Raw genomic sequence first — 12,247 nt, 5'->3', positions numbered from 1 at the left:
GTATTAAACGGGAGTTAACTGAGCTGAGCTTGCCATTTTGGAGAGAATTAAATTTCCGTTATTGATTCGTGTGCTCTTTAAATGCCATATTACATCACCATCAATTATATTTCTTATCATGTGACTTCATCTCTTGTTTGCAGTAGCTGCATGGCAGCAACATTAGCCCAACCACCAACCACCAGCACCATTCTGGCAGCACTTAGCGACTAACTTACTGAGAACATTCAGCAATCGTCCTGTAATATTGTAGAAGCTGACCTAAAAATGACTGAATATTAGTGAAAAAAGCCTCAGGCCAAACAGGTATAAAAGCAGAACAGAAAATAGCATATATATAATGAAAAGACTAGTGGTATGATACCCTCTGTGTGACTTTTGGTTCTGTACTGTTACTGTGATTTTTTTTCCTGCTTTCTATGGTCTGTTTCCGTTTGGTTAAATACTGAGTGGTGAAATCATATTTTTATGCATAATATATATTCACAAGACATGAGTAGCCTGGTTGGAGACATTATCAATATTCAAATCAAATCTTTAATGCCGTGAACTTTCTCATAAATATATAAAAATATTCAGTGTGTTTTCATGTTTTTCTGTTCTCCACAGGTGGTGGTAAGCGAGGACTCTTGCTGATCTTGCTTTTCATGCTTCCATTACTCTACTCCCTTATGGATATCCCTTATCCACACCAGGAGATAGCATTTAAAATGAATTCCAACTGTGGTAAAATTGGAAAGATGTGATCTTTAGTATTTCACAATGCAGAGTGTGAAATCATATCTAATGCTACCTTACATTCCTGTGAGCATGGATATTAGTATTTGTACCATTTCTTTTTTTTTGCTGAGTGCATAGAGCATTTACTATGCATTCAAATAACACTAAATTCTCATTGAAATCATACTTACTTTCAACAAAATTGAGTTACTATCGTGAACTAAAATTATTTTCATACTCTCAATAATGACTGTGTGCACCAGTAGTTAGCCTCCTGCAAACTCAGCCTTTTCTGGGTACTGCACAGGCGAGGCACAAAATATTTCCCCAGTGCCCTGCATCAGGTGGCCCACCACAAAATGCATGCTTAAGACTAATTGCAAATTAGCCAGCTGGATCAAAATCTACATTGGCGATAGAAGTAAAAGTTGTAGATAAATAGAAAAAGCTCTGGCCTGGTCCAGTGGCATTCCCCAGAAGTCTGTTCTGGGTATATTCTTGTTGAGATTATTCATAAATTATATATAAGATTGTATTTCAAGTAATATTACAACAACTGTTAATGAATACAAGCTATAGAGTTAACAAAGATAAGTTAAATTAATAGCATTCAGAGAAAACAGGGCAAATTGAGTACATAAGGGACAGCTGGTGGGTATTAATTTATGGAAATGTAAGGTAATGGGTATTGGTACAGGAAATCTGAAACATATATTGCAGTGATTATCTGTCCATAAACACATAGGAAAACAAAGGATATGAATGCAATTGTCAATAATTCACTGAAATTATCCAACCACTGTGAAGAAATCATTAACAAGGCTTGTCAATTATTGTAATACATCTTTAGTTCATGTAACTTTAGGGGTAATTCGACATTTCCAGGCAGGAGCCACGTTCACTGATCATTGAATTGGAATTTTAAGTGCTTCGACCTATTTCTGTGAACATACGCCCCCAGCAAGCTTTAGGCACAATAGTGCCTTGCTTGTTCTGTGAGATGAGCTCTTCCAGTAGTGAGCATGAAATTTGTTGGCACACGAGAATCACAAAGGTGTAGCAAATTACAAGTCTTTAGCAAGTCATTCCAGCCAAGGATGCCTGATAGTAGATGCCAATACTTTTGTGAATTCCCACTGCACTATGAAGCATAGCTGGCTGCATTGTTGTAAAAAGTTGATTAGTTAAGGAAATACACAATTTCTTGCCCTGTTCACTCAGGTCCCAGATGCTTTTGCTGTGCCATTATCAGCTTGTATTTTCAGCAACTTGCCACACAAAAGATTTAAAAACTTGAACATGCAAGGGTGAATTTAATTAACAGCAGATGCTGTTAGATGCCCTGCTACAGCAAACTTTAGGCTTATAATTCAGGTACAGGAGGAGAGTAGTAACCTTTATCATATTAATGTTAATTTTTTATGCACAATGAAGAGCAAATGCTGCAAACATATAATGGGTTGTGGCAGGCCAAGTGGCAACCTGTAATTGAATAATGATACAAAGGGTACTGCAGCTTTGAATGTAATCTTGCAAATGTTTCATTGGTAAACTTGAAACAACAAACTTGATTAGCTTCCAGCAGAACTGAGAGCCTGTAGAAGCTACAAATTTTCTTTCATTACGTAAAATATTTCCTTTAATAATTCCGGTCATCATGAATGAGCATTTTTACTTTAAAGATTCTATGACAAAAATCTGATGTGAAATTAAACGGAAGTAAGGATTAACAACATGACAGCTTTTGAAAGCATGGAAATGGGATGTTACTCAAGGCAATGCATCAGGAGGAGGAATGATTTGACTGAGAATTTCATTCGTAATTCTAAAGACTGATCGATCAAATAATTGTATTTTGCAATGGTCTACCTTTATTGTCATGCTTTAGAATTATTTGGCCATCAAGATAAACAAGCTGCCATGGTGAGAATGAGTGTCACAAACCATTATTTCGATCACAAGCAACTTCTGTAAAGTTATGGTGCTTCTTGCTTCGGCATGTGCTTGTTGGGTTATTGCTATCTACACACATGCTGCATACTTGATAGTTTCATTCTCATTTTTTGCTTATTCTTTCATTTGTTGCTTTGTAATTCAGTAAGCAGTCTGCCCAAACGTCTTCACTTCTACTCCCTGTTGTTTACTGAGTCAGCTAGCTGGCTAACAAGCTGTGCTGCTTAGGTTTTCATTTTGGGAAAAGGAGATAAAAGGCATCTTCAAGCTGAAAGATTGATTTTACATAAAACACTGGTAACCATGTAGAATAATGCTTAAACCTCAAACACAGCGGTTTGGAAAATTAATTTAACTTTTATAAATCAAGTCGACACCATCTTGATCAAAATTGTAAAACAACTCATGTGCTGTGTAAATACTGTGTAAATAACCAGTGGAATTTGAAATAGACAATTGGACGAGCGCCGAACGATTGTAGGTCTATTGAGGTTGCAGGTGATCCTGTTATAAATGCCTGTTTTCTGCTATTTAGAGACTTAAATATCATGAACAATGTGCTGTACTGCTCTGTGTAAATACCACCCTGTACATTATGAATGAATTATCCATTACGACACTCAAAAGAAATATTAAGTGAAGAGTGGCAGGTGGCAAGGCTGGGAGACTAGGGGTGGAATTTTCAACACATCCTGCCAAAGCAGCAGGACCATTAGCAGGTCGGGAACTCATTGAAATCTCCAGCTCTTTAATTGAGCCATGGTAATCCTGCTTCCGGGTTCCCTGTTCAATCAGTCAATGGAAGAATTTCTAATTAAAGGGATGCTGGCAGGGGCGAGAAAGACTCAGGTGGACATGTATTTTTGAGGCTGCAGCAACCACGGAATGGAGAGGAGACCTGGGAAAGCTGCTCCCGAGTCTATCACTCTTACCCAGAGGTCTTGCTGCAGGATCTGAGGGACTGCAGTGAGGTGAACTTTTCCCAAGCATGGGAGGAAGAGGACAATCTCTCCAACCAAGCACGCATGGATGGAAGTGACTGAGGAAGTCAGTAACAGGAGTGTGGTGCTTCCAACCTGGAGACAGCGCACCAAGAGGATCCAGGATCTCAGGAGGGCAGTTAATATGAGTGGCATAACACTTTCAGATGCCAAGCCCCACACCCTGACTTTATCAGCATTCTCTGCACAGCACTCATCAGAAGTACACACCTTGCAGCTGCATTCATCTCTCTCCAGGCACCTCCTCACATCCCTTTATTAACAGCCAACACACTCTCATTCTATTGCTTTCTCACTCCCATGTCTCACAATCACCCACCACAAATAGTCTCCTTTCCTTCTCTCCACACAAGCTATTTCTAACAATAATAAATCTCTGCTTTCCCTCTTTGCAGGAGGAGAGCACAGAACTTGGGGGAGAGGCAGAGACCTGGCGGGAGTGGTGACCCTCCAGTGACAGGCACCTTGATGGCTACTGGCAATACATGCCCACATGGTCCACTGGGAAGGAGGTCTTGTTCCAGGAGGTTGTAAATGTCATCAACAATGAACTGCCGTGAAAATCCAAGCTTCCTGAGGCACTCATGCTCAGGCATGTCGGGAGAGCTGATCCTCTGCATGTTGACCTGTGTTGGGAGTCTCTTCTCCTTTGGGCTGGCTCTCTGTTTAATCCCCTCTACTCTATGGAGTGGCATTTGGCTGAGGAGAAGGCAGCTGGTGCTCCTGCTGGTGCTATCGGTATTGGTGTTGTTGCTTCCTTCCTCATCAGAGATGCAAGGTGGAGCTGCATCAACTGCTTCCATACTGTGATGAAGGCTGACATCAGGGAAGTGCAGCTGAAAATGAATAAAGTGCAGGACAGGTGAAGTGACTTCCAAGAAGTTGGCAATCACCTATCAAACAGTGACTGAGAATGTGTGCTGTGAGCACCAGCTTCTCACTTTCACTCTCAGTTTCACTGATCAAAGTCTTCCTCAGTTTCACTGAAGAGGCTTTTGTGCTGCTGGACTCTCGCTTAGTTCACTCTGGCAAGTTGATGACAGCTCAGGAAATAGATGCACTGGCTGTTAAAGCCAGAATGCTTGGTTAAAACAGTATTTAATTACCTATTAGATATTTAAATTACTTAACCAACAGCACCAAGGTGGTGCCCACCTTGCCGACAAGCCACCCAGGTGAATCTCAGAAATAGACGGGATCCGACCCAATGCCACTTTTAGGGGATTTAACTCCCCAAACCCACCTCCCTTTGCCTGTAATAACTCCCCCTGAGGAGAGGGAGAGCAACCTGGGTCAGTAACTCTGAATGATACATTCATGTTCTCTTTAAGTTACATCCACCTTGGGAATTTGTGAGGGAGGAACTGAGTTTTACTTCTATGTGACCAATAGATTGCAACTACTGATGACTTTAAAGTGAAAAAAAACTTTACTGATGAAGTTTCCTCTCTTATATATCACTAGCATGAAAGTGAATTTTTATCCCACACAGTCTTCAGTAGACAATCACAATTCTTACATTACGACAGAAGCCATCACAAGACAAAATATCCAGCAATTAAATACACACCTGCTGTTCTTTTCCTATCTAGCTATGTTTTTTTAAGATTAAAGAAATACAGTGTATGGAGACAAAACTAAATACTAGCTTCCATGGTGATACATTGCTGGTTAAATAGAAGGAGTATTTTTTTGCCTCAGACAGACAGCGGGAAACAAAATGTGCACCTCTCATAACCAGAGTCTATACAGCTTTCAATTCCTGCTCGGCTATCATTTTGTTTTTATTCCTGCTGATTGTGTCCTTTGAGATTAAGTTAGACATCATTTATTACTTTTTTATTAATCCATTCCTCACATTTTTGTGATCTGTGCTTGTATCTTGGATAGAAAGCACTGTCTTCAACAACATTCTTTTCCTTGTGCTTGTCAAACGCATTGAAAATTCATGCATTCACATTTCATACTCTGAGCCATTGTGCACAAGCTCTCTGACAAGCTGCCCACGATAACTAGCATTTCCTATTAATGCACTTCTGCATTCTTATGTAGCCTGGGCTCATGATTGGTTGGTGAGTTACTGCTGTTAGTGCATTTAAATATCTTAAAAAAGGGGAAAGATTTTTTTGTTAAAAAAACCTCTGGTGATAAGGTGAGTACTACCAAAGTGTTTTTTTTAAGGACTTTAGATTGTAGTGGGTAGAAAAAGGCCCTTAGTGTAATTAGTATTCTTTAATTCAGGGAGTAACTAATTAATCTAAGTGTAAGTCATGACAGGAGAGCTCAGCCCCATGATATGTTCCTCCTGCACTATGTGGGAAATCAGGGATGCTTCCAGTGTCCCTGATGACCATGTGTGCAGGAAGTGTATCCATCTTCAGCTCCTGGCTACCCACATTACGGAGCTGGAACTGCGGGTGGATTCACTGTGGAGCAGCCGCGATGCTGAGGACGTCGTGGATAGCACGTTTAGTGAGGTGGTCACACCGCAGGTATTGGCTGCACAGGCAGAAAAGGGATGGGTGACCACCAGATGGAGTAGTAGGCGTAGGCAGGAAGTGCAGGAATCCCCCGTGGCCATCCCCCTCTCAAACAGATATACCGCTTTGGATACTTGGGGGGGATGACCTCCCAGGGGAAAGCAGCAACAGCCAAGTTCGTGGCACCACGGAGGGCTCTGCTACACAGCAGGGGAGGAAAAGGGGTGGAAGAGCTATAGTGATAGGGGATTCTGTTGTAAGGGGTGCAGATAGGTGTTTCTGTGGCCGCAAACGAGACCTCAGGATGGTATGTTGCCTCCCTGGTGCTAGGGTCAAGGATGTCTCGGAGTGGCTGCAGGACATTCTGAAAAGGGAGGGTGAGCAGCCAGAGGTCGTGGTCCATATTGGTACAAACTACATAGGCAGGAAGAGAGATGAGGTCCTGCAAAGAAACTGTAGGGAGTTCAGCAGAAGATTAAAAAGCAGGACTCTAGGGTTGTAATCTCAGGATTACTCCCTGTGCCACATGCTATTGAGGGTAGGAATAGGAGGATAAGGCAAATGAATTTGTGGCTGAAGAGCTGGTGTAGGTGGGAGGGCTTCAGCTACTTGGATCATTGGGATCTCTTCTGGTGCAGAGGTGATCTGTACAAGAGGGACGGGTTGCATCTGAACTGGAAGGGGACCAATATCCTTGCGGGGAGGTTTGCTAGTACTACTCGGGAGGGTTTAAACTAGCCTGGCAGGGAGGTGGGACCCAAAGTAGTAGTCTCTCCGATGAGATAGTTGAGGCAAATGTAAAGGTTAAAGCAAGCAAGTCCAGTAGGCAGGCGGGGCAAAGGGGGAGGACAGGGAGCATGGAAGGTCTGGTAGGCTAAACTGCATTTACTTTAATGCAAGAAGCCTTACAGGTAAGGCAGATGAACTCAGAGCATGGATCGGTACATGGGATTGTGATATTATAGCTATTATGGAAACGTGGAGGTAAGAGAGGAGGGGGAATTGCACTATTAGGGAGGACATCACAGCAATACTTAGAGAGGATATCCCGGGGCGAACGTCCAGCGAGGCCATATGGGTAGAACTTAGAAATAAGAAAGGGGTGATCACTTTGATGGAATTATACTATAGGCCCCCCAATAGTCAGAGGGAGGAGCATATATGTAGGGAAATCACAGATAGGTGTAGGAATTATAGGGTTGTAATCGTAGGTGATTTTAACTTGCCTGATATTGACTGGGACTGCCTTCGTGCTAAGGGATCAGATGGGGAAGAATTTGTTAAGTGTGCCCAGGATAGTTTTCTGAAGTAGTATGTGGATGGCCCTACTAGAGAGGGGCGACACTGGACCTCCTCTTAGGAAATGAGGCTGGGCAGGTGATTGACATGTCAGTGGGGGAGCACTTTGGGACCAGTGACCATAACTCTATTAGCTTCAAGATAGTTATGGAAAAGGATAGGACTGGTCCTCAGGTTGAAGTCCTAAATTGGGGGAAGGCTAATTTCGATGGCATCAGCCAGGAACTATCAAAAGTTGAATGGGAGAGGCTGTTTCAGGTAAAGGGAGGTCTGGCAAGTGGGAGGCTTTTAAAAGTGAGATAGGAAGAGTTCAGGGCAGGCATGTTCCTGTTAGATAGAATGGCAAGGCTGGCAAGTTTAGGGAACCTTGGTTGACGAGGGATATTTAGGGTCTGGCCAGGACAAAGACAGAGGCATATGTCAGGCATAGGCAGCTGGGATCAAGCGAGTCCCTCTAGGAGTATAGAGGATGTAGCAGTACACTTAAGAAGGAAATTTGGAGGGCGAAAAGGGGCCATGCGATTTCCCTGGCAGATAAGATAAAGGAGAATCCTAAAAGATTCTCTAAGTATATTAAGAGTAAAAGAGTAGCAAGGGACAGAGTAGGTCCCCTTAAGGATCAGTGTGGTAATCTATGTGTGGAGCCACGGGAAATGGGCGAGGTCTTAAATGAATACTTCTCGTCTGTATTTACCGTGGAGAAGGTCATGGAAGCTAGTGAGTTCAAGGGAGGGAACACCGATATCCTGGAGCATATTAACATGACAAAGGAGGAGGTGTTGGAGGGTTTGAAGCGCATTAAGGTGGATAAATCCCCAGGTCCTGACCAGGTGTTTCCAAGGATGCTATGGGAAGCAAGGGAGGAGATTGCTGGGGCCCTGGCAGAGATTTTTGTATCATCGTTAGCCACGGGTGAGGTACCGGAAGACTGGAGGATAGCTAATGTTGTGACTTAATTTAAGAAGGGCAGCAGGGATAAGCCAGGGAACTACAGGCCGGTGAGCCTTACATCAGTGGTGGGAAAGTTATTGGAAGGGATTCTGAGAGACAGGATTTACATGCATTTGGAAAGGCACGGTCTGATTAGGGATAATCAGCATGGCTTTGTGCGTGGGAAATCATGTCTCACGAATTTGATTGAGTTTTTCGAGGAGGTGACCAAAAGGATTGACGAGGGCAGGGCGATGGACGTTATCTACATGGACTTTAGCAAGGCCTTTGACAAGGTCCCGCATGGTAGGCTGGTCCAGAAGGTTTGAACACATGGGATCCAGGGTGAGTTAGCCAAATGGATACAAAATTGGCTTGTGATAGGAGGCAGAGGGTGGTAGTGGGGGGTTGTTTTTCAGATTGAAGGCCGGTGACCAGTGGTGTGCCTCAGGGATCGGTGCTGAGCCCTCTGTTGTTTGTCATATATATTAATGACTTGGATGTGAATGTACGGGGCATGATTAGTAAGTTTGCAGATGACAGCAAAATTGGTGATATAGCGGACAGTGAAGAACGTTGTCTAAGGTTACAACAGGATATAGATCAACTGGGAAAGTGGGCAAGGGATTGGCAAATGGAATTTAACGCTGACAAGTGCAAAGTGATTCATTTTGGGAAGTTAAACCAGGGCAGGACATATACAGTGAATGGCATGGCCCTGGGGAGTGTTGTTGAGCAGAGAGACCTTGGGATACAAGTACATAGTTCCCTCACAGTGGCAACACAGGTAGACAGGGTGGGGAAGGAGGCGTATGGCATGCTTGCCTTCATCGGCCGAGGCATTGAGTACAAGAGTTGGGACGGCATGTTACAGTTGTACATAACATTGGTTAGGCCGCATTTGGAGTACTGTGTGCAGTTCTGGTTGACGCACTACAGGAAAGTTGTGATTAAGCTAGAGAGGGTGCAGAAAAGATTCACAAGGATGTTGCCTGGTTTGGAGGGCTTGAGTTATAAAGAGAGATTGGATAGGCTGGGTCTGTTTTCCCTGGAGCGAAGGAGGCTGAAAGGGGACATGACAGAGGTATATAAAATTATGAGAGGCATCGATAGGGTAGATAGCCAGAGTCTGTTTCCCATGGTAGGGGTGACTAAAACTAGAGGACATAGATTTAAGGTGAGAGGGAGGAGGTTTAAAGGGGATCAAAGGGGTAAAATTTCCACACAAAGAACAATGGGTATCTGGAATGAGCTTCTCGAGGAGGTGGTGGAGGCAGGAACAGTAGCAACATTTAAGAGGCATCTGGACAGGTACTTGAATGAACAAGGCATCGAGGGATATGGAGTTAATGCAGGCAGGTGGGATTAGTATCGATAGGCATTATGGTCGGCATGGATGCAGTGGGCCGAAGGGCCTGTTTCTGTGTTGTACAACTCTAGGAATTCTGACCCTGCAGAGTTAGTATGTGATCTCAACCCTCCACTGAGCTGGCACCTTTGGCTTCCTATGCTGATGCACACTTGTGCACAATAATTCAGCATTTGAAGACCCCTCCTCTAGCCTATCCTGTGAACTGTGCTTGCTGCTAGTTTCATAGTTGGTGCTTGTTAGGGTTAGATCATGCTGCATCTTCAGGAAAGGTGGCTTCCTCTTCCATTAGCACTGTCAGTCACCATGTCTGTGACTCAACGCCTGCCCATAATGGCAATCATGTCTTCTTTCACTAGGCAGTCACTGGAAGGTTTTCTGCTCCCTGCAGGGAAGAAGGTCTTCCCCCCTCCTGTCTACTACCTGGACCAGGGCCTCCAATGCTGCAAATCAGAAACTGGGCACCCTTTCAGGGCCTCTTGCAGCAAAATTTCCACTTTTGAAGTTTTCCTGCTGTTTGCAGTCACAGTGCAGCTCCCTCAAACAGCACTGGCTACCTACATGACTCATTATAATCAGCTTCCAGCATGGATTTCACATTGTACTTGCTACTATGTGAACAGGTATGTGCAGAGTGCATCCCTTCCCCTGCATGCCCATTGCATTTCTAGGCCTCTACTTTTTATTTACATTCCATAACTAAATCAGAATTTTGTTTTAATCATAACAAACATCAAGGTTACAAGACACTGTAACTTCATCCTTCTCAATCTATCCACAGCCTCGAACATTGTTGACCACACCACCTGCCTCCAAGGCCTCTCAATCATTGTCCAGCTGAGTGGAATGCCCTCGTCTAGCTCCAATCTTACCAATCAGTCAAAGCTAGAGAATCTCCAGCAATGGTTTAAAGTCACTGGAAATAAAAACTGGAAGAGATGTAATGCTGGATGCAGATATGCGACTATCCATTTTATGCTATTGTGCAATGTCAAAAAAACTCCCACTTAGTCTGTCCAGATAACTTTGCAACTTTCTGCTCCCATCCACAGAATTTACTGTCGCTCCCAACTTAATGATCCTGATTTTGATGGAGCATGGCATCTTGTGGAGTGTCCTATTAGTCAGACAAGTTTGTGCATGTTTAGGTTTTAAAAACATTTCCCACAAAGTTGCTGGATGTGCAAGCAGAAAACAGCATGGCAAGGGTTACAAGGCATCTGGGAAATTGGTGAATAACGGGACTAACCTCCTCGCTCCTTATCCATTGAGATTTCTAGAGTGAGAATTACACAAGAAGGACAGAAAAGGAAAGTAAATTGGAGTGGATGAATTCAATGCCACTCAGGTACAGAAACAGAAAAAAAGAGAGGGAAAGAAAGGTTGGATTAATAGAGAGAGAAAAAATACAGAAAGGAAAAGTTATACATAGATAATGACAAGCTGAGACAGATTGCAAGGGAATAGCATTTGCCATATTCTACCAATCAGAGATGAATATTTTATCCCTACCCTCTGTCTTCTACCACCCAACCAATTACCAACCCCTGTCACAAGGTAGCTTCCAATTCCATGCATTGTCATGCTATTTCAGACTGCACAAAAACGCTCAAACATCACAGGAACATTTCTATCATTTCGCTAAATATTCTGCAATTAAATTCAACCATCTTTGTCTCTCAATATTATCAAGCTATAAATTAATCAGTCAGTATTTTATTTTCACATGACACTTCTTTGTCTGCTATTGTAATGTAGACATTAAATTATTTATTTAAAATGAGTTGATGTCCCATAAAACAGTGTACAAAGAAATTTCATCGGAACTCATCAAATATTTTCACACAGTGCAACTTCAAGATCTTGATCTTTTATTCCCATTCAAACAGTGTGTCATTCTCAATTCAAAAACAAAATACAGCAGATACTGGAAATCTGAAATGAAAACATAAAATGCTGGATATACTCAGCAGTTTTTTTATTCATTCATGGGATGTGGGCATCGCTGGCCAGGCCAGCATTTATTGCCCATCCCTAATTGCCCTTGAGAAGGTGGTGGTGAGCTGCCTTCTTGAACCTCTGCAGTCCATGTGGGGTAGGTACACCCATAGTGCTGTTAGGAAGGGAGTTCCAGGATTTTGACCCAGCGACGGTGAAGGAACAGCGATATAGTTCCAAGTCAGAATGGTGTGTGACTTGGAGGGGAACTTGCAGGTAGTGGTGTTCCCATGCAGTTGCTGCTCTTGTCCTTCTAGTTGGTAGAGGTCGCGGGTTTGGAAGGTGCTGTCGAAGGAGCCTTGGTGCGTTGCTGCAGTGCATCTTGTAGATGGTACACACTGCTGCCACTGTGCGTCGGTGATGGAGGGAGTGAATGTTTGTAGATGGGGTGCCAATCAAGCGGGCTGCTTTGTCCTGGATGGTGTCGAGCTTCTTGAGTGTTGTTGGAGCTGCACCCATCCAGGCAAGTGGAGAGTATTCCATCACACTCCTGACTT

The sequence above is a fragment of the Heterodontus francisci genome, chromosome 14 (genome assembly GCF_036365525.1).
Source record: "Heterodontus francisci isolate sHetFra1 chromosome 14, sHetFra1.hap1, whole genome shotgun sequence".
Lineage (NCBI taxonomy): Eukaryota > Metazoa > Chordata > Chondrichthyes > Heterodontiformes > Heterodontidae > Heterodontus > Heterodontus francisci.
This window is presented reverse-complemented; position numbering follows the sequence as displayed.